The sequence below is a fragment of the Gadus macrocephalus genome, chromosome 18, assembly GCF_031168955.1.
Source record: "Gadus macrocephalus chromosome 18, ASM3116895v1".
In the NCBI taxonomy this organism is placed as follows: Eukaryota; Metazoa; Chordata; class Actinopteri; order Gadiformes; family Gadidae; genus Gadus; species Gadus macrocephalus.
In genome coordinates this window covers 9,853,202-9,877,956 of record NC_082399.1, presented here as the reverse complement: position 1 = coordinate 9,877,956, position 24,755 = coordinate 9,853,202, and the positions used below count along the sequence as shown (strand labels likewise).

General features: G+C 46.7%; 1 protein-coding gene across 2 annotated transcripts in view; it reads right to left on the bottom strand.

Moving 5' to 3' along the window:
* Positions 1-24,755, bottom strand: part of snx29 (sorting nexin 29) — a 90,107-nt gene that overhangs the window by 40,292 nt on the left and 25,060 nt on the right. The window lies entirely within an intron of this gene.

Sequence of the window (24,755 nt, the reverse complement as noted above, 5' to 3'; positions counted from 1 at the left end):
ACCAAACGTCTCCAGGACTTGCATGTTGCTGACGGGGTCAGCCTGGGAGCAGCCAGGCGGTGAGCAGACTTAATTAACGTCTGCTAATCATAAGCAATCTTCTTTCATTTACTAATCACCCAAAGGTTGTTTCCTGCTGATAACACCATTGGACGTGTGTGACGCCTGTGTGTGTGTGTGTGATGCCATGAAACCATGCAAGGTGTGAAATGGTTAAGAGTGGCATAACACAAGAGGGATAAACAACTACAAGGACAGAGACCCCAATGATTACAGAGAAAGCGAGAGAAAGAACAATGAATGATTACAATCCTATGATTTCAGGCTATTACAAAAGTAGACCATCACTGTGCAAATGCACACATGCATGGGGTGCCCGAGAAGTACAGACGGACGCGCACAGAGTCTGGACCCAGTGAGGGAAAGCATTCAGGGACTCAACAAGTGAGCCGGGAGGTGTGGAAATGGTCATTCTCCTCGCTCTGATGGCCTCAATCAAAGGCCCCCACTCTCGCTCCAGTCCACTTAGAGCATCACTGATCACGGGAGAGAGAGCGCTCCTTGCATGGGCACACACAAGCACAAATGCACGCACACTAACACACACACACACACACACACGCACACACAAGTAGATACATAAAGCGCAGGATGCATACCAATTGTGGTTCAATAGCCGTGGCATGAGATGATTTAGCATCTAAAAGGGTTAATGTTCCATTGGTACGCACCCACAAGGGATAGACAACGCAAGCCCTTGGACGCATGCTTGAACAGTTATGACTCATAGACACATAAACACACACACACACACACACACACACACACACACACTTATACTGTACATTCTGACAGTTGAGTTGCAAATAACCAACACGACACGTACTATTCCATGTCGTACTCCTATATACAGAAAAAAGAAACATCAACTCAAAACAGAGATCTCTACCTTTCCCATTCCATAAAAAGAAGAACTCTCTCTTCCAAATGTCAGCTCTGCCCCTATCAACTGAAAACCCCATATAGTAGGGTGGTGGTCGTGGTGGTGCTGGGTGGTGCTGGAGGTGGAGGTTGGAATATGCCCAGACCGTCTGTGTGCTCTGCAAGCCATTCACAAATTCAGCTCCTTTTTCGGTTTGTGTGTGTGTGTGTGTGTGTGTGTGTGTGTGTGTGTGTGTGTGTGTGTGTGTGTGTGTGTGTGTGTGTGTGTGTGTGTGTGTGTGTGTGTGTGTGTGTGCGCGCGCGCGCGCGCGCGCGTGTGTGTGTGTCTGTTTGTCGTGCATGTGTGCGTGCGTGCATTCCAAGTGTTGAAAATAGCACCAATCACTGCAGCCAATCAGGGTTGAAAACCACAGCGCCCTGGCATGGTAGGACAGCAAGGAGCAGGGGGAGGAGAGCGGCTGAAAGTAAGGCAGAACGCCATTTTCCCCTCCTGTCCTAGAATAACTGTATTCTTCTCAACCAGCCTTTTCACTCCAAATCACCACCTGTCTCTGTGGCAGCCATGGGGAGTTTTTCTTGAGTTTGACCGCTTGAGGCTGGTGAAACAAAGAAATAGGATGTGAATGGTCTGTCTTTGTCCACCACCCCCGACCGAGCGGAAGAAAAGGGAAAGCTCCACCCTTGCAGTGATCGTTATTCCACTGAACAATCACAAATGTTGTCATGTTTAAGTATTTTTTGTTCCCTTTAAGTGATATTAATTATGTTCATTCATGATTTTAAATATGGTACAAAAAAGTGCTTTCATTTCATTATAATATTAAAATAATTCTAATATATTCATCCTTACATCCTCAAAACCATGTTTTGCTACGATGATCCTACTCCAACACGACCCGAACAAGGTTGGATGAATACAAATATTTAATCAATAATAACAATAATGCTAATGAATTGTGGAAATAGCACACTAAACCAGCCATAAAATACAGCTGGAGCCTTTTCTACATAAATGTGTGATGTATGAATTAAGTTGTGCAGAAAGGCAGGTTTTCAATCAATAATTTTGCAATTAGACACCATGGCATGAAATGAGTATCTATTAATGGAACACTTATTTCCCAAACCCCTTGCTAGGCATTTCAGGGGCTTAATTGGGCATTTTCTAAATCAGAGAGAAGCATAATTGGATTATTGTGCTGAACGTGTAAACAGCCACTGTCTCTCACGGACGTGCTCAGTTAAATACAAACAGAAACACACACACACGCACACACACACACACACACACACACACACACACACACAAATACTTTTTTTCTCCCCCTGTTGATGGATTCATGAATGTCAAACCTCAATTTGAAACCTTTGAAAACAAAAATATAATTTCTATCTTACCCAGTTTATATGGAGCAGTCTAAATGTGACTCCATGGATGAAAACCCAAACCCAAAAGACGTTACACCATGTTTGACAAGCAGACAGATTGATATACAGACAGACAGTAATAGTGATAGCACTGGAGACAGAAATTAAGAGATACAGATATAGAGATAAGATATAGTGTGTGTTTATATACTAAACCTGACCATAACACTTCCCTTGAGGAATGACGCTTTGGTCTCTCCCCATGAGGTCATGCTGCCAGCGACCAGGGCAGACTAAGTGACGGACGACCAATCAGTTCAAGTGCAGCTCGGCGTCAGCCGGCGAGAGTGGGCGGAGCCACCTCCACGAGGGAAGAACAAGTCGAGCGGAACGCAACTTCAGCCGATTGATCCGCAACGGGCAAAACATGGGGTGCAAATTGGAGGATGGCCCTGCATATTATTCGCTCTTCCCTCGTGAAGAACGATCAGCCTGATTTCAGCTCCCATCGATCCCAAAATGGGGCGACGGCTTGTCGTTTCCTGTGACATATGTCGTCATCTCCTTGTGTATTTGTAGAAAACAAAACTAATCAAATATGGAGTTTCTCTGAATTAGGGCTGGGCGATTTTTTCGGTTTAAACGATTAATTTGCATTTTTACTTTGCTACGGTTTGTGAAATGGCTGAACCGAAAAATCAAGATTTTTTTTCTTTTTTTTCTCGAAAACAGGTTTGGGGGATAACATTTGAACGGTGGGACATCATTACACGAAATTTCGCGTGGTTGGTCAGTCTTGCGTGCTGAACGTAGTGACGAAATTTGACGTGAAAGCCTTCCGTGGTTTTTGAGGAAATCGCTGTGTTTCAATCGTCCCGTGTTTCAATCGACCCGGATCTCCCCTACCATAAAAATGTCCACGAACACAGATGAAGAACTCATTCATAAAAAGGGTGCTACTTCAGTTGTATGGAAATGGTTCGGGTACAAGCAGTCAGACATAGAACAAACTGTTCCGTGTATGGTTTGTAGAAAGTCGATCGCATTTTACAAGTTTTTCAGGGATGGCCTACAAGATCATAATGACAGCCAAGTGGTGCTGATTTTATTTTTTATCCTCGAACAACTGATTGGTTCACATAGGCCTAGATTACTTGGTAATCTCATTTATTTTTATTGTGTTAATAAAGAAAATATGTATTTAAATTTTGCCTTGGTCTTTTTAATTTGTCCATTAGTTAGAAAACAATCGAGATTTTATTTTCAGGCCAAATCGCCCAGCCCTAGTCTGAATATCTGGCAAAATATAACAGGCTAACCATAGCAGAGGAGAGATTGTCTGGATAACGGTGAGGTTTGGTGGTCAATCGATCGCTACCAGACAGTAAACCACGAAGTTAAGAACAACGAGAGGGAACATTTAACTTACAGCTGTTTGTGACCGTAAGTAAAGCAACCGCTGAAATTAGGAAGGAAGGAAGAAGAAACCTGCCCACCTGCTGAGTGACCATGGCACTATGAATCCATCATACCTACCTACCACGTATAACAGGTATATACTGTATGTATGCGTCTCCTCTAAGCTCTTATGTAGGCCAATAAACTGTGAAGCCCAAAGCCAATGGTACATAAACATAGCAGGGTTGCACTTTTGGCTCCCTTTGTATACGACTCTGCTGGATTCTATTGAGGTCAGTCTGGTCAGGACGGACACTAAACAATGTTTCTTAATTCAGCCTCTGTCCCGACATGGGTTGAGCAGTGTATCTGAATACGTGTGATTATTAATCATCTCTTTTAGTTGCATGTGGGGTTGGGTTTTGTTATAAATATATAGTGTGTTTTGCACTTATGTCACTAATTAGACGGGTAAAACCAAATAGAATATTACGGTGATCAAAGCGAGAAAAAGAAAACCCTTCGACCTCAAAATGTCTAAACGGCAGAGCGTCAGTGTTCAATCTCCTGAAACATATTCAAATGCACCTATTAAGCATTCATGCTGGCACTTGCACTCTCCAATCCTTATGCATGACGAAGCTCACACCATTTCATAACCAGTCCCTTCAGGAAAATAAAAAGGGACACACTCGGTGGAAGAATAACTAAGACAATAAGAATACATTTGATTTAAAAGCCTTTCTCACAAACTGGCAACACTTATACTGACACACACACACACACACACACACACACACACACACACACACACACACACACACACACACACACACTTGACCCACTTACGAAGAACACTCTTTGACCACTGTCGTAATGTATTTACGTTTGCGGAAGAACAAAACATGCTGACGTCCACATATGCAATAGGAGCATGTACTTGTATGGCGGTCATGGGCTGCCGACTCTAACACTAAACCTAAGCCTTGTAGTTGGACTGCTTTTCTCGCAGGACTTTATTTAATCGGAGCATCTGAGGATTGCGGTATTAAGTACCACGTAAGTAATTATTTCCATGCACAAAGGAGCATAGGGAAATAAGTATCTAGAGGAAATGACAGGACACAATGTGCTTGTTCAACAAAGAACTAGTTTGTCGACTCATCAGCCCATCGAGGATGACGAGCGAGCCCGAATCCGGAATTATGTTGAACCCATTCGAGATGAAAGCAAATTTTTGTCAGCTGAAAAAGGTTTCATAGGTGTGACAGAGCCACATCCCAAACCGAGAAACGGACTGCAGTGTCACCCAAGAAGGATGCATCCATCCCTCCCCCCCCTTACCCCCATCAGTCCTTTCAACGGCCGAAACAACCCCCCCAGCATCCCGACCGAAGCAGCCGTACGAGAGCAGGCCAGACGGCGACCCAGACGCGGGATATTTCCAACCCCCTGTCCTGAAATAAACTGCCAGTCGCATGACACTCCGGCGGCAGAGGATAAAAGAAGAAATAATAAAATGTCCGCCGTCGTCGCGACTATTACGGTCGGAGCGAGGCGAGGAGCCAGAACGACCGGCCGCATTAGACATGCTAATCTCATCTGGGCCGTGCCGGGCGTGAGCGGAGTTAAATCTAGTTAGAGTCCATAAAGACGGCGAGGTCTGTGTTTGCACCCAGCAGAGCCGGATCACAAGCCCTAATCCACTGTTTAAAACCCCCTTCCCTCCCCCCTCACCACCCTTTCCCTTCCCATTCCCAGTCCCGCCACGGTCTGTGACATCAGAGCCGCTAAGGTCAGGTGACGCCATGTGGGTTGAAAGCACCTTGGCGCGTCTCCCTTCGCTCAAAGAGCCGAGGAAAAGGTCACCATGGCAACACCAAAGCCGCGTTTTTTTGTTAGCAACACTTTTCTCTCTGTTTGCTTCTCTGGCCATGGATCCCTTCTCCCGTTCAGCCACACAAGCTTTGCTAATTGACTTCCGTTTTAGAAAGTAAATCTAATTGCTTTTTGGTTACCGAGTTAATTTTGCTGACGCCGCTAAAGGTTAGGGTTGTGCGTCTCTCTCTCAGTCACTGTCAGTCGCTTTGGGGCAAAAGCGACATCAATAAATAGTAAATGTAGCTCGGCCAGGTGACCACAGTCACGGGAGCAAATCCTGACCCATTTTGAGATATTTATCACAACACCCCGGCCTAACACTCAATCACTACCAACCCATGGCATTGGCCTGCACCCTCTCTCTCTCTCTCTCTCTCTCTCTCTCTCTCTCTCTCTCTCTCTCTCGTTCGTTAGAGGGTGTCTATTTCATTTAGGACTGACCCGATCGGCTAAAACGAACAACCAAACAGCCTTAAATGTAATCCTGGGTCCTCACAACAACAGCTTGTAAAGCTAGCGTTAAATGCTAGGGGGTTTGTTGTTAACAACAGGGGGGGGGGCTGGTTTCTAGTCCCGTTGAACACTCCTACTTGATCGTGATTGGCTAATCAAAGGAGAGATCGACCTGATAACGTTGGGGTTATTTAAAAGTTTGATAATACACTAGTCTTGAGATCTAAAAAAGTTTGGGGTTGATTCAAAAGATAAAAAAATGTGTTTGGTGGAAAATATTTAATAGAAAATCGAATCGACTCTGGCTGAAGCAGCACTAGAGGTAGGAAATCTATTCAAGGGTCAGTGAATCACAAAATATCTTTAGACGTGGTAATATGTATTTCATGTTCTTCAACAGTGAAATGTAATCCGTGCCATTTCATCAATGTTACGGAAATAAGGACGTAATTCAGGGACACCATGAGAATAACTGTTCCACTCTGCTCCGAATGCAGGGAGTGTACCTCCTATGATGTCGAGGGGCCTTTTAGGACCCTCTCCGTTGTCCCGACGAAGGGACCCCGGCAGTGTGGTGGGTGTGGACGTATGGAGCTCAGAGGTTGCTGTTGACGGAGGCGTCCAACGGAGTGTTATGCTCCTCCGACGCTGTGCATTTCATATCCAACATCCCTCATTATAACAGACGACGGTTAGAGGGCAGAAGAGGAGCGGGGTTGGGGGGATTGAGCTGATACAGGGGGTCACTTACACTTTTAACATCAATAACATTAGCGATATACATGCTACAGAATGGATGTAGTAATAGGCGAACACAAGTAAAACACCATCAAACTGAGACGAGATTTGAATATGGAATGAATGAATAACCAGTTAGATAAGACGCTTGTACCCAAGACCACCACTGACCTTTCTCTAAGCGGGGCTCTTAACCCCTGAACCCTATGGGAATAAGTTAAGACGTCTAATCAAATTAAACCTCAAGTATCGCCGACGGAAGGGGCAACAGATACAACTCAACCTCAGAGCTCTCTTGAGGCTTAAATTCTCCTTAAAATATAGATATTTAAATAGCGATACTTTAATTCCACCTTTAAAAAACTTTTCATCAAAACACAGTTATTTGTCTTTATTTGATTCAAAATTATTATCAAACCAACATAGAGCCAAAATAAACAGGTGCTAGACACCTGTTTATGTGTCTAGCACCTGCGCTGATCATTTTCTTCAGTTAGGGTGAGAGGTCGTGAGATACGCACGATATGTGAATGTCATCTATTGGGAATTATTGCTTTAAACTTAACAACATAATCATTGCATTAATTGGCTGGTATTAGCCTCCAGGCAAACATCTGTGATTTATTTCGTGAGCACCCCTGGAAAAAAAACAAGATGACTTATTTTAATTATCACTTGTTTTTTGGGGGGATTTTTATAACTCAATTTAGAACTTCATTTAAAACTTTAAAAGGAACAAATATTGGGTGAACCAGGCCCCTGGGTGGTTCAGCACTCCAGACGTGCAACCCTCTGTTTAACGACCCAAAGTGTTTAAAGGGACGGGCGTTAGCGGTCGCCTTAAACACACTTTAACACCGCCCCGCACCTCCAGCACGTCACTTTAACAAAGAGCAGAACCAACCGAGCCCGACCTCATTAGCAGCCACGGAGCCATGGAGCGCGCCCGCCCAGCATCATTCATCACGGGCCTGGGTGAAATGTAAACGCAGCCACCAGCCAGGCATCTGGCCCTGACATTTACAAGTGTACCCCGGCCCAATAAGCCCCCCCAGCACCACCACCGCCACCACCGACGCCATCATCGCCGCCCCCCCGTGCTCCCGCAGAACAGCGAATCGGCACCCAGGCACCCATGACTCCCTGTCATGGACGGCTGCCCCACAAACTCGCGTCAGCGGGCCACCGCTGGGTCTTACACGCGGGCTCGGCCTCCTGGGATTTGATTCTGTTCACGTTGCGGATGGTCTGCCGGCACGCGGCTTGGTTTAGAATGGGTGGCCGGCGTGCGAAACAGGAGGAGGGAGATTCGAGGACCAAGTTACACTTCGTCTCGTCCCTCAAATTGGATCCCAGATCGATATCTATAGTCTATATCTATAGAAGGCAGACGATCTCACATCTGGGTTAAAAGGTGGCGTTTGACTTTCGTATTTGTTTTGACCAATCATGTCCCTGTAGGCGGGGATCTGCAAGCGCCTAATTGGCAAACACAAACTCCGGCCAGCAGCAGTAAACTATAAGAAGGTGTCTGGAATGAATTCAAATCAACACTGCATTGACTAGTCACCGCAGAAAAACACCACTAAAAACCCCACCCGAAAGATTCATCCACTCGTTTTCTTCACTACAATATCTCCGAAACAACACAGGAAGCGAGGCGTAGCTCCATCCGTTGCGGCCCTTTGGTCTCTGGCCCAGGCTGTGTGCCGTCTTCCCCCCATAAGTTCATCTATTACATAGTAGGGCCGGGGCTGGATCCCAGCTCACCTTCCCCCTGGCTGGGGTCTGACCCCCTAGCCGCTACACTCTCCTGCCCGTGTTTCTGCAGGACTGGCATGTTGGGGGGGTCCGGCGTGGAGGTCGGTGGCCCGTGCTGGTGTCTAGATGCCTGGAGGGGACTTAGAGAGCTGGTCTGCCAGCCGGCCCATTAAGTATGGATGTCTCCATCTGGTTTGGGAGTCCAGGAGGAGGGGGAGAGGAGGCCATGAGGCCGGAGGAGAGACAAGTAAGTAACACAATAGGAGAGCACAAGAGACGGTGGAAGAGGAGGGAAGAAAGAGAGGTTGATAATTAAGGGATGTTGATGAGATGAGAGGGACTGAAGAGAGGAGCTGAAGACGACGACAGGAGATTAGGAGGAAAGTCTTCCGATGGGAATACGAATGCTTATTCCCTTCAAATCATCCACCCACTTTTGTTCAGTTGTTCAATTTAAAACCCAATGGAAAGCAGGCTGTGCCCGATACAAAGTGAAAGGAAGAAACATAGACGGAGAGAAGAAGGGGGAATTGAAAGTGGGAACGAGTGAGAGTGACAGGGGGAAAACAGAACGGCCGCAACCCATTAGCAAGTGTAATTTAGACATTTCAGAGAGAGAGAGAGAGAGAGAGAGAGAGAGAGAGAGAGAGAGAGAGAGAGAGAGAGAGAGAGAGAGAGAGAGAGAGAGAGAGAGAGAGAGAGAGAGAGAGAGAGAGAGAGAGAGAGAGAGAGACACAGGGGGAGGTGAAGGGAAGAATAATAAATGCGAGGGATGAATCTGAAAGGATGAAGGGAGCGAGTGTGATAAATATACCAGGGGAGTAGCCGGTTCCATTTGATCATTATGGTCTGTCCAGGCTGAGGGAATAAGAGGGCAATGCACACGTGTACACACAGTTAGACACACACATGCACAGAAGCACATACGCCAGTCTAGAGAACACCTCTGACTCTGATCGATATATAAGTGGTAAGTGGTCTTTGAGGAAAGAAGGGCAGGAAAGACTTTTTCTTACAACACTAAACACACATCTATTGGAATGCCCCCACCCACCCACACAATCCCCCACACACACACACACACACACTCTCTCACACACAAACTCGTTGACCATGATCACCATCCATCTGAATCATCATCAGAATCGTCTTTTGTCACCTTCATCTGGTTATTTGTTCACAGACACGGACGAGACAAGAGATTGCGTGTGGCCACGTCAGACCACAAAGCCCTCTGACACAACAACCAAAGAACACAAAGAAACTAACAGCTCCATAATGGCTGACACGAAATGACAGCTGCTTGACTCCTCTTTAGCACCAGCAACAAAAGGCCAGGCTAATTGGGAGACAAAAGACACCAGGACCAAGAAGGGTGAATTCATCGGTTATATAGCTTTATTTTCTCCTTTTTATTTGTTTTTATGCGAGAGCAGCGTACGTTACTTAGCGCATGTTACACACAGTGCACATTCACCGACTCTGTTTGGCCTTGAACCTGCGGCTGAAACGAGACGTGACCTCATCAAGCAGTTCAAGCGCACTCAACTCCTCTAACTCACCTCCCGCGGAAAACAAAGACGGATCGGCACAAAGAAGCGACAGAGAGAGAGAGAGCAGAGCGGACCCAGAGCGAGAGAGAAAGAGACGGATGTCCCAGGGTTGTGTGTGTTTGTTTTCCCCTCCCGTGGCCTTAGACGATCGTCATTAGTCACGCAACCTTTTGTCAAAATCGACTCGCTAAGACGTTCACCGTTTTACACGGCGAGGTCAGAGTCGAGTCCCGCGCATCGACGGGTCTTTCCTGAACTATTAAGCGGTGTGTGCTCCTGATTTACCCTCGTAGGCCATTTGGGTAACTCTGTATTAGGGGTGACAGCGTCTGTCTGTGGTTCCTTCCTCTTGGGCCCGTAGAGGATCAGGCACGGCGGTTGCCGGAGGGTAATGGTCACACTGCCATCTATGGGCGAAACACACGGCCTATGGCCCTCTGTTGTCACAGTTTGGTAGGCTCACAGAATAGACTGGATGGACGGACTAGAGGCTGAGGTTAGACTGAGCAGCCCGAGAATGGTCTTTTCAATAAGGCAATACACAAATACGTTGTCATTTCTGATGATTTTTCAGTGAGAAGATTTGAGTCTACCTATTACGGCAACTACGTTCAAGAAAACAACCACAAGCGATTATTTAGAAGAGTTCGAAAATTTACAAACACATCGCGTTTTAAATTTTGTCTTTGGACAACATGACAACACAATTTCTTCTAGTTACATATATATATATATATATATATATATATATATATATATATATATATTTTAGGGCTGTAACGATACGCGTATCAAACCGAAAATCGCGATACTCAAAGCCACGATCCTGTCTCGCGGTGTGAGAAGGCAGAAGCGCGATATGCCCTTTCTAACTCTTCGGTCAAATTGTCAGATTGAAATTTGCTAATAATTTGTCTAAATAATAGTCTGCTGACAGCGCCCCCTCCTATCGATGCCGTAAATATGTGACGAGATGCCCTCTCTGTGATCCAAGCTCTCCGTGGCTACGGAGGATTGCATTTCTCCACAGCCGTCGAAGTCCTCATATGCGATATGAACGACATTTATCCAGAGTGGGCCAAGCGCGAAAAAAATTGCCTGTGTGATCCTGTCTCTATTGTTTTGTGTGATTTGACTGGCAGTTTGTCTGCTTATAGGTCGGAATGAAGCGGCCACCGATTATTGACAGGATGGGTAGGCCTACTTTATTCTACCGAACTCGTTCGCTTCTTCACTAGACACACACGCTACCGCTCGCTCTCCTCGCTCGTCCACTCACTCGCTGACGTCACTCACACACGCATACGCACACTGCCATTCTCCCGCACACACATATGCTACTCGTAACACTATGCCTCGTTATTGCGACGTTCATGTTTTTCCTCATCTATTGAAAGTTAGGCTATTAAACATGTTGCATTCTATACGGCCTGATTATGTCATTATTTAAGCTACATAGCCTAATAAGAAGCGCTAATAAGGATATTTGAATAAACCAACCAAACAGTTAAAGGGGCCCTATTATGCCTACCAGCAAAAAGCATCCTCCAACTGCAATCTTTGGTTATTTCTTTATTAATTTAGCTATACTTTAATAGTATTCTTTCGGTTCAAATCTGTTCAGTGTTCCAAATTATTTGTTATTAAATGTTACATTAAGATAATTGGTATTTAAGTGTTGTTTAAATAAAATGCTTTTTAAATTTAAAAGAATCGTGGGATGTATCGAACCGTGGGTCAAAAATCGTGATACAAACCGAATCGTGAATTTGTGTATCGTTACAGCCCTAATATATATATAAGAATACAAATGTGTTCTAACTTAGGGCTTTGCAGTATGGACCTAATGGGTGGCTACCACAATATGGGTCATTTCATATCTCGATAAACATGTATATTACGATATAGTATGTTTTCAGTCAATTCCCCAAATAATGACGTATTTTTGAGTACTTTTTGATAATCCTGCAACTAAATATAAATTACAGGCACTTTCCGTTTTCTCCTTTTATATGGGGGTGACATTGAGCAGAACTGTGGAAAAACTGTACCAAAAATGTAATAACATCATTTTCAAATTTCAGAATGCTCCAATAGACAGCCAATAAATAAAATAAATACTCGCCGTAACTCGGCTCTTCCACAGGTCTATATATTCTATGTTCAACTATATTCTACCGCGTAAAAGTTCAAATATTTTTGAAAGTTAATCTGTGTCATCGGATTTGAAAAACAAAGCGATTGTTGCATTGAAATAACGGATCTTGATTTTTTGCCTCTGAATTTAACTCTTTACATTTTCAACAAACCATTTTTACCTTTATTTTTCAATATTAAGAATTCAAAATCAAATATTCAACGTTAAATAATTCTACTTAAATATTTTCAACATCCCCAAAATCAACATGCCAAAGTCACCTGTAAAATACAATGTATGAATTTCAGTGTTAACATCCGGGAACCCAAGGAAGAGCATCGATCCTAGATGCTAGATCGCAGTCAAGCAAGGAGAGCGGAAATAAGAGCGTCCCTTGCTGGTTCTTTCTTTCTTGATGCAAACGTTAATTCTAAACAGCAATTTACACAGTAGCTTATAATTGGAAATGCTCAAAGGTAAATCAATGTCATTAAACACTGACTGTCGCTTTTTATGGGGAGAGAAGCAACGCTGGTGGACCTTAATAAAACGCCCTATCCATTGTATTGGTCTGTAAAAGGCTAATCAGATAAAATAAAATGTATTTATCAAGCACATTAAATAACAAGGTGAGGGGGGGGGATCTTATGTTTTATTTATGTTATTTATGTTTGTTATAATGCAAAACGTTTTAGTTTTTTTACTGCAGTATTAAATAAACTATGAATTAATGCCTGTATGTGAAGTGTTTGTATGATTGCAGTGACTTGGCTGGGCTTACATGCGGCGTAAGATTGTAGTGGGTTAAGGAGCCCAATTTATTAGGGCACCAATTTGTGGCGATCCGAGGTCCCTTTGCCTACGTTTGGTGTGATGCTGGGGCGATCTGAAGCCCGCTGCCCACTGTGGCACGAGAGCGCAGAGCCGACAGTATTGCGCAGCTAAAGCGGCACCAGCGTGTAGTTCCAGTGGAAGCACGGCGTGCCTCGGGAAGAAACGCCCGACATCAACCTGCTTTTAATTTATCACCCTCATATCTGTATCATGCCACCCGGTGCGGAATAGGGTTGGCTCTGCTCGCTCGTTGCGCTTTTGCTATGCCACCACAGAGGCATATCCACCGTTTTGCTCCAGCCACTTAACGTGCGCCTGGTGTCACAAAACGAATACCCGGAATACGAGTGATCGATGACGATACAAACGTTAGGTTTTAAGCTTGTGCATGTCTACGCTTCAAACTCGTGCATGTTGCAGAAAATGTGGTCAGTGGGTCGCAGAATACTGTGTAACACCCACTCGCTCTCCTCGCTTGACCGCAATCTGGCATCTAGGATCGATTGCTCTCCTTTGGGTCCCCCGATGTTAACGCTGAATTTCACACATTGGATTGTGCAGCTGACTTTGGCACTTTTGGAATTTGGGGACGTTGAAAATATTTAAGTTGAAATTTTTAACGTTGAATATTAGATTTTGAATTTTTTAACATAGAAAAATAAAGGTGAAAAGGATTTGTTGAAAAATTTAAATTGAGTTAAATTCAGAGGCAAAAATCCAGATACGTTGTTTCAATGCATAATGCATAAATATTTAAACTCAAGGGAACACGTGAATAAGGCGAATTGAGTCTCAACACAAGTAGAATTTTGCCCCATCTGAGTGATTCAAGCTGCCGGCCAAGAAAAAAATTACAAATCGACTTTGTATGTATTCACACTTTTGCTTTTGGTGTGAACACACGGTTAAAGTGGAAGTGAGCCCACGGTTTCAACTATAATGAAACGACAATTCCCCCAAAAGTAGTTTTGGGTTGAGTGTCCTTGGAAGGAGTGGGGCGTGTCACGACCCACGGCAACTTTGTGCTACTTTTTGAGTATTGTCGTTTTGTATTAGCAATAGAAAAAGCGATGTTGTGTCGAAGTTTGTCAAAGCAAAGAAAGTTTTGCAGCCTGTGTCTATACACACACACGCACCAAAGTTCAAACTCACCATAGAAAAGTTAGCAACAACTCGGGGGGTGAGCCACTCGTACACAAACACTCTGCGCTGCATACGTGATTTAATCAGCAGAAGGGCCAATTACACGGGGACGACAAGGGTGCTGTCAAACACTGAAGTTCAGACGTCTGTTAATCACGGACCGCAATGCTAAACTTCAATCAGCTGCAGCTGCCGGCACCTCATCAGACCCCCCATCAGAGCCCCCCCACACGCACTGACACGCGCCATGCCCCCTCTCCTCCCTGTCCCAGAATCCGGTCGCCAACAAAGTTATGAACAACAGCCCAGGGTGGAGACGACCCAGCCCCCCTCCAGGTCTCAACTCCGACCGACGGAGACTTCTTCCCGAGTCTCCGGGCGTCGACTCGTCGGGCCTTATTATCGAGCGCGTCTTCGAGGAGCAAAGGGCGCCGGTGTAAACTGACGCCTGGGCACAGGAGAGGGATGACCTCTTGTGCGGGGAGGAGGACGACATTGAGACGGATGCCTCTTCCACACACACACACACACACACAAACACGGGCAAACAATCATTAAGCGGGCGACTTTCATGTTGGTTTCTCTCCTTGTGCTGCGGTGTCACACCCTGCCAGCGCCGGCATGAAGCTCGGTTGAATGGCTTTTATTTATTCACTGTGTAAAACAAACAAGGCAGCGCACTTCATATTCAATTCAAAATGCTGGAGATGAAACAGACACGGGTTGTGGAGCAACGCAAACTATTTGAAAGTGATTCTGCTGACACCTCTGCCTCACACACTCTCCGAGATGGTTGACAACAGCTCAGCGGCAGCAACCCTTGCTAATGGCGTTCCTACCGCCGACAAACACTCCTCCCCGGAACGTGGAGGTGACACGCTGGAGTTCAGAGGTCAGCGTGATTAATCAAATATATATGCAGCCGTTACTTTACGTCTTGGAAACGTGGGCGGTATTAACATGGATTATTAATGCCGGCCGTGCTTTGATGGTACATAAGGAGAATAGAGTGAGAGCACAATAGGAGTTTCCATCGGGATTCTGAAGGAAAGCGAAGAATAGGAGGAGCGAGAGAGTGAGAGTGAGAGAGAGAGAGGAAACAAGAGCGAACTACCTAGGCCTAGCGCCCAGTGTTTAATATTTCAATCACAGATTGAATTGCTGTGAAAAGCCGTTTGATTCAGACTACATAGACCCGGACAAAACAAGCGTTTTCCCTTTGAGCCGGCGGGAGCTCAGCGGGACTCGCCTAGGAGATACTCCAAAGAAAAACCTTTTGCAAAATGGGCCTTTCCTTTGAGTGACTGGTCCATGATAAGAGGGCCCCACCCTCTTTTTTCCATTTGTTTTGTTCCGATTCAAAGATTATAAAAAGGAAAGACTGACAGCTTGGGTTAAAGGCGACAGGAAAATAGGAAGAGTAAAGAATGAGAACGAGGCAATATTCCTGCAATTTGGACGGAAACCTAGCATCAATGGAGGTTTTACGGAGGACAAACAAATGTTGCAGGTTATGGGTTTGGAATTCAGTCAACGTTTCCTTTTGATGGCCCAATTTATCAACCATGAATATACAAGGGACAACTTCAATTGCCGAAAATTGTTTTGAAACAATTTTTGTGAATGGGGTGCGTCAATGTCCGCCATACTGCTTTTCAATGCATTGTTCCGTCTCCCAATACATAGAGAGAATACGCCTGTGATGAATGCATTTCATTATTAATTGTGCTGTATATAGAGTGTCGTAAATGTAATTCCGACCTGCTACAGAAGGCTTTGGTAAGATCACACAGTGGTAGCTGCATTAGAAAGGAAAGTAGTGCACTGAATAAAGCTTTATTTTAACCCATTTCACTGCGCAACAAGGGAAAATCGACATTAGTAGCACACGGGAAACGGCATTGCATAATGTGTCGGATCCCTCGACGAGCAGTATTAGGAAAAAATTACTTCTGTTTAATTAATCCTCTCAATTTCTTAACTAATCCTGGCTATATTTAATTTCCAATCATTCCAATCACCATCCTGATGATCAAACGGGCTCTCCGCACTTCTTTAATCTACGCTAATCTGAGCGTAATGTCGACAAATCTCGAATTTGTCGCATTTGCTTTACGTACGTCGTGTATGTATACGAACGTACGGAGAAAACGTTTACTCGACGGTCACGCACCACACAATCTTTCTGTACATGCCGTGCGGAATCTCAGCACAAGCTCATCTTCATGGCGGACGATTCCGTTCCGATCTCGGTTAATATCGCAATTTACGAAGACGTTAAACAGCCACATCGGAGGCGGAGGCTGGGGTGTAGGGAATGCCAAGGTCTATTTTGGGAGGGTTGATCTGATTATGATGAGTCACACAACGGTGTGTCTGATGTCTTCAATCAAACATTAGCTGTTCATTTTACACCACTTTGACTCTGACTACAAACACTGGCTGTCTGGCTTAACGTCTGGATAAAACAGCCACGCATTAGAATTGGAAATCAGCTGAGATGATTAGCTATGTATCCAATTATCTATGTATGTTTCACCACAATACTTTGTTTTACTTTTCTAGTAGCATTGAAGAAGCTTTAGTTATATTTTCATAACTGCACATATTACTACTTTACTTAATAATTAATTTAGTTATTATTAAAACATTATATTGCTAATACTGCTGCACACTATTGCAATGGTTTTGCACAATTAAATCCTCATGAAGGTACAAATTTAACTATGTCAATTAAAGTACTACCCAGCCCGAGCCTGACTCTGCAGTAACATTGACCCAATGGGGACTAATTAAAAGTGGTTCAGAATAATTTAACCTAACAGCCTTATGGTGTTGCAATCAAATTCTTATCAATATCCTGTATTTGTTTTGGGTGTTCCTTGGATGGCCACCCGCTTCCCACTGGAGCTCATAAATGATTCATCCGCTCTCGTTCCATTTCAGCTTATTTATTTTATGGAAGTGTGTCGCTCAAAATGCTCCCTTTTTTTTTGTAAGTGCTGTAATGTAGTCTAACCGTGTTGAATGGGGCGTATTTATAATCTGTGACTTTTCTGAGGCAGACAACCGAAACCAACTTCATGCTGTGCAATTGTCACACAAGTGGGCCGACCAATAACGTTGTACACGCCCGAGAGAAAGTGTGCCTTGTGTACGAGTCAGCGTGGATTTGGGGGGCAGAACGTGCCGAGCACCAAAAGGCCCGCTAGGCTGAGGCCATGCCCTGGATGGGGCGGCTGGGGAAGAGACGGGGGGGCCGCTGAGAACTACCGGATCCCCCAGGGTGGGAGGAAGAGGAAGATGCGAGAAGGAGGAGGAAGAGGCGTTTACAGCGCGTCCCGTTGGCCTGAAAGCTCCTGGAGAGGAACAGGAAAAGGAAGACAAGCGGGCCGGGGGTATGATTCTCTAGTTCCTCGAGCTCTCCCCTTTACATCCAGACACCAGCACCCCCCGGGCTCTCTTCATCCCCGTCTTCATCTGATGGTTTGTTCCCCCTTCATCCCTCCTCCATTTATTCCTTTTGTTTCTGATGCTACCTCCATAGGCTGGCACAAACCTCCTGGAGAAGCTCTTCCTCTATTGTCATCTCTTCCACTCTCCCCCCCCCCCCCCCCCCCACCCCCCACAGCGCAGCAGCACGTCCCACAGGTCTTTTGAAGCAGCAGAAGAGCGCCACTTTTCGACGAACGCACCAGAAACAGGATGTCAGTTGTTTATGGAGAGCCACGATTATCACAGAGCACATTAGTACCCTAGACACATAATAGTCCCCCATACAGGCACACAAGCGCATGTGTGCGTGCACACACACGCACACACACACACACACACACACACACACACACATCACATAGAAAACAGACATATAAACATATAGAGATGCACACGCATCCATACACACACACACACACACACACACACACAATACATACAAAAACTAACACTCAGCAGAGTAATTCTATGAGAGGGAGTGGGGGGGGGGGGGGGGGGGAGCAAATACGTTTTGTGGTGCGGATGAGAGGGTAGAGATGAGCGCCTTGCTGGAGGCACTTATTCAGCACAGTTTGAGAAGCAGTCTTTGGGAGACTCGGCGGGGGGTCAAATGAAAGAGCGGATGGATATCTTTCAAACACGCCCGAGATCCACCCCTGTGTCGTTAAAACACACAAACAACAACGCCAACTACGACGACCACGACGACAAGTAGGGCCACGCTGGGGTACTCCAAGACAAAGTGTTAATGGTCCTCAGATAGAGGAAAGGCTGTTAGGAAAAGAAATGCCTACAAATGAGACAAAATGTCATTGTTTTTAAGTGCTGTTTTGTCTTTTAATGAGGATTTAAGTTAAGACGGCTTGTAAAAGACAAAGACGATAATGACAAGGAAAAGAACTAGGGCAAACACGAGTTCAGCAACACGTGATAATGAGGAGAAGGGCTAACGGCTCGGATTAACTCAATCCTAACAACAACAACAACAACAACGCTAAGGACAACAACAGTCGGGGTTGGGGGGGGGGGGGCTGACGAGCCTGAATTTCATTATCGACTCTGTGGGTGGGGCGTCAGGCGCCTCGTGTCCGAACCCAGACCCCGTCGCTTGGACCAGCGTGCCGGTCGCTTCCAATTACTATCCCACCCTGATGGCGTGCGCCGTAGAGCGACGTCCACCGCCATCTGGCCCGGCTCTACCCAGCATGCCTTGCGGCAGCTGTGGCATGTGACAGGTGAACAGGATGCAGTACTTATTCAGCTCTTTTTTTAAAAAGATGATACGGTATGCTCTGAACACTCACGCAAACACACCCTTAGGACCACACACAGATTAAGTTTTTATGCTTTATGTCACAGATTAAGAATGAATGTTTTACTCAACCACACACACACACACACACACACACACACACACACACACACACACACACACACACACACACACACACACACACACACACACACACACACACACACACACACACACACAAAAACTCTCTCTCAAAGTAAACATCCCATCCCTGCCATAACCTGTGACTTTTCAGGGATTAGAATCAAAGACACACCGCTGACTAAGAACCTTTAAAAAGCAGCAGCCGGTCTGACAAGCAGGGCTAGACCTCGACAACCCATCACCACCACCACCTGCACCACCCCACCTCCGTCTGTCATACAGACATCTGCAGGTGGAGCATGGTGGTCCAGTCATCCGCTTGCTCACTGCCATGCTGGTACTCATGTGACGACCCCCCCCAGACACACAAACACACACACATCCACCCACATGTATGAGGATTCAGGGAGGGAGGGAGAGAGAGAAAGCTAGACAGAAAGAGAGAAAGAGAAGGCAAAAGAGGGAAGTGAAAAGAAATAGTGATAGAGAGAGAACGGGAGAGAGAGTGGATAAATGAATTAGTCTGCGGAGAGCAGTACTCATCACGCAACAGAAACTGCTGATCTGCCGGCTGAATGTCAAGTTATTCATTGCTCAAGGTGAATAAAGAAGGCCTTCAAAAATAACCTAGTGTCTATTTTAAAGGCCACAAGTCAAGCCAATCGAAGTAAAGCCGAGCTCAGTTCAGTGGCCTGAAGTGCCCGAAACACATCCGATGCAGCCCGGAGGATGACATCACACCTCAATATAAATTCATTTCAATGCAATTTTTGAATCCAAACTTTCTGAGCAAAACTTTGCATAGGATTTGAAATTGCTATATTATGGGATGTGGCATGAATGGTCTCACTCAGCAAAAGAGAAATGGCAAAACTAACTTGATGTGCGCGTGTGTGTGTGTGTGTGTGTGTATGTGTGTATGTGAGCAGGATGATTAGAATATCCATCAACACCTTATATCTCAGGTGTGAACATCTGTCCCTCATGGGTGGGCTCACACACGCACACCAATGGCATTGATAACCAGGTCTAAGGACATGCATCAATTCACATACACCTTACCCCCAACCCTCACACACCTGTCGTGCAAAGTCCCACCGATTCTGAGACTATCACACACACACACACACACACACACACACACACACACACACACACACACACACACACACACACACACACACACACACACACACACACACACACACACACACACACACACACACACACACAGCTGAATAAGCACTGATGCTTTCATGACAAGAATGTCCTTGGCCCCTTGTGAGCTGACTGGGTCCACAGATCCGGAAGGATGGCAGCTGGGCCGCTGGGGGGTCTATACCTTCAGGGTCTAGGCCAGGTGGATCTGGATCAGTACATGGACCCGGTCTGGGGGGGGGGTCCTATGGAAAGCCTAACGTGTGTGTGGGAACGATTCCACTCCTCAGGGGAACCGGATGAGTCATCAACTGCTCTTTTACGGTTTGCCAACCAGGACCTAAACAACAAGCAAAGACCCACTCCCTCACACACACACTTAGCCCCCACCCATGGCCGCGAATGTACAGCGTAATTACAGGGCCCCACTTCACACACACACACACACACACACACACACACACACACACACACACACACACACACACACACACACACACACACACACACACACACACACACACACACACACACACACACACTCTTCGCGCCCACCTATGACCTCAAATGTGCAGTGTTATTACGGGGCCCACTTCACACACACACCCACACCCTTTCACAGGACCGCCCCCCACCTCTCACCTCCTGCTTGATATGGACGTGTTCCCTCACCTCCTCAACAGGAGACGGGAGCCATTAACTAAACACAGTATGGCCCACATGCACTCGTTCTGAATCTGCAAAACACACACCTACACACACACACACATACTCACAACCCCCCCCAACCATTCACAGCATATCTATATCTGGGATCACTGGTAAATAGCAGCAAACGCACAAAACATGTTATACACACACACACACACACAACACACACACAGAAGCAGATATGATCTATGCATAAACAAACATGGCCACGCACAAATGCTCACTCCCAAGTCGAGAGTCCCACTCACGTACTTTGCTAATTTGGGGGAGAGTTTGTACGATTATCTAACAAGAAGGTGTGAGTGCTTCCATTTCTTAGCACTGTCGTATGAAAAATGAGCCCTTCTGCTGTGCGTTAGTTAGAGATTTCGCAAACCAGACTATAAATTAGTAATCAAACTTTATCATAGTAATCAAATGTCTGATAGCCGGTTCACTTCATAATTATTCAGACCAATCATGTTGGCGGAGGTGTGGATGTGTGAGCGTGCACTCTAGTCTGCGCACACAAACTCCATCAGTACTGTGATCCAGTGTCTGTGAAGGTTTCAGATCAACATCGGCTAGAGGGGCATTTGTAAAAATATTTAAAAAAATCTTTCCTTTGGTAGAATAACTATGGTACTAAACAGGATGGAGGCGTAGCCCGGCCCCTTGATGGACCTGGCTTCTGGCCCCGGCTCTGTGCCCTCTGCCCTCAGAAGCCTTACCTATCACTGGACTGCTTCATGCGACATTAGCGATAGACAGGAGGACCTCCCGCTCCGTCTTATACGACGACACAGACAAAAGGATTGTCCCTATTAGGTACCATGACGACACACCAACATGGATGATTTCATCCGGGGGGGGTTGTTGCACAAGGGCACGCTGCAGAGCAGGTCGATTTAATACAAAGCCTTGTGTGTAATGAATTAGTTACACACTCAGATCAGGGGAGACGGTGGGCTGTCAAACGCTCTGGGATTGGCCTGTTGAGTTAAGCCCCCGCCTCAGCGTTGACAGGAGGCAGCAGGGCTGGAAGAGAGTGGGCCGCGACCAGCCCAAGGGCAGCCTATTAAGTGTTAACCTGTTGGTAATCCATTACCTTACAGGAGATGAATACGCTCCTGTCCTCGCCGGGTTTAGTCACAGGCAAGAACACACACACATAGACAAGGGCATGTGGCTGTGTCTTTGTGTGAGTGTGAGTGTGAGTGTGAGTGTGAGTGTGAGTGTGAGTGTGCGTGTGCGTGTGCGTGTGTGTGCGTGTACGCAAGTGCGCGTGTGTGTGCATGCGTGCGCGTTGTGTGTTGAAGAAGAGTGTTGTGTAGAAACGACACAACACCAGTGTAGACAACACAACCCCAGGAAAATACATCCACTACAAAACAGCCAACAATCCAACAAATAACACTGAAAGGCTTCAGAAACGAGACGACCCAGTAAAGCATGTCTCTGTTACCCTGACAGCGCTGGTGTTTTTAACAGGCTTCAGGGGTAATTGAATCGCTCAGCCTGCCGTCGGACAGCGCGGTCGGCCCGCTCTGCTAAAACCTGACAGTGTGTTTGTCGGATGATGAACGCCACAGACTCCAGGTTATCGGGGGGGGGGGGGGGGAAGACAAAACACTAACAACTGAAATCTGGCGGGGGATGAGGGCCGGCCCTGGCCAGAGCTCCCCGCCATCAATAAAGAGTGGAGCGGGAACAGCACCCCGAGGGCCCCTGATGAATCCCGTCAGAGGAATACCGGAGATCCTACAATTGTATTCCCAGGAGACGGAACAAGGTCGAAAGAACAACTGGGAGTGGCCAGACAGGAAGTGAGGATCCGGGGCACTCCGACCTCGCCATCGACCTCCCTTTGATATTCCCGCCATGGCTGGGCCCACCAGCCCTCGACCCGCTCACCAACTCCTGATATCCATCACGCCCTCCCGAAGGCAGAGCCTTTCTTCAGGGGACGTACAGTTCGGCCAGGCCAATGTCAGCCGGGTGATACGGAGCAATCATCGTTCCTGGAGAGGGCCAGGGTCACCATGGCAACCGCCTTTAGGGAGAAGCCAGCCAGCCAGCCAGACAGTCAGTTAGCTAGTTAGCCGGTCGGCGGGAGAACCACAATAGACCAGGAGCTTGGAGACTGACCGGGCTGTTCAGATGTGGCCCATAAATCAGAGAGTCTCTCAAGCCTTATAGGAAAGCTTACACATCGGACCCTCAAACAAACACCGTTCTTCAGTTTAATTAAAACCACTACTCCACTGGTGAGTGTCTGGCTGAGTGTGCGGCGTGCGTGCGTGCGTGCGTGCGTGCGTGTGTGTATGTATGTCGCTACAACCACCCCGACGCTCCGACACCTTGTTGGAGTCGTTTAGTTTCTTTCTGAGCGGCGCTTGAATGCAGAGGACTCCTATCCCCCCCTTCAGCGAGGGAGAGAGCCGGTGTACTTAGAGCGTGCGTGAGTAATTGAAGAGAAAACGATGATTGTACTGCACCGTGTTTACCCCGAGTAAGATAACTTTCTGGAACATGTACTTGGATGCCTGTCTGTGGTGGAACATGACACACACACACGACCACTTGCTTGCACACACATGCACGCTCGCACGCACGCACGCACGCTCGCACGCACGCAGCACGCACGCACACACGCACGCACGCACGCTCCTCGCAGCACTGTGCATCACGTGACATAAAAGCAGGGCTGTGTGCGGACACTTCCATGCCCATAATCGTCACGCAGGGATATGTTTGAAATACATGACACACACACACAAACATGACCGAGGAGCCTCTTCCCACACGCACACACACACACACACACAAAGCATTCTCCTTTGAAACGAAATGATGAGGATGAGGGACACAAAAGAGAGGAGGAAGAGGAGGCGGCGTCTCCGGCGGACTGTCAGCGGTTTTGACGGGGGCCCCTGGGAGTGCGCAGTAGATCACAACCACGCGGCTGTCATTAAGCGGGGTGGCGTTTCAAATGGAGAGCCAACCACAGAGGAGGACACCGTGAAGGGGATCTCCGCCCGAGCAAGCCGAGAAAGACGCAGCGACTTGTATGTTTCTGCGACACTGCATCCCCCCCCACCTCCCATTGAAGGACTTGCACACACACACACACACACACACACACACACACACACACACAAGGATGCACACACAACGGACATCAAAGTGTGACGGCGTGGGAGCATCATTAGCGAGCAGAGACGGGGGGACAGGAGGATGAAATCAGTTAGACGTTGCCATGACGAGGGTTTTACTACGCCTGGCGAGATGAAGGCAAACGCAGACAAAGAGCGGGAAGAGACGAATTGATGGGGGGGGGGCGGGGGGGGGTGGTCGTGATGGGGAGAAGAAGATACGGAGGGAGGTTAAAAAGGCGAAAGGGTAGAAATGACGATTTAATGAGACATCAGTAAGCAGGGAGGGTTGGAGGAAAGAACCGGAGGTCAGGCGAGACACACACACACACACACACACACACACACACACACACACACACGAGACAGGAGCTTGTCGAACGAGCACCAATTATTATCCCAGTGGTTTACGGGCGAGGAGGGAGAGGCTCGATCCATAGGGGGACAGGGAGCCCACTCGTCTACAAGGAGGGGCGCGTGGGCGGGTAATGATTGTCCCGGACCTCAGAGAGACGTTGAAGGGCTCGACGAGACCTCTGGGGCTTTGAACACGAACACACGTGTCGTGTTCTACCCCGGGCTGGATCGACGATGGCGGTTAGCTGCTACAAATCAAAAGTAGCAGTCCCGTCAAAGCGTTTCCCAGAGTTCAT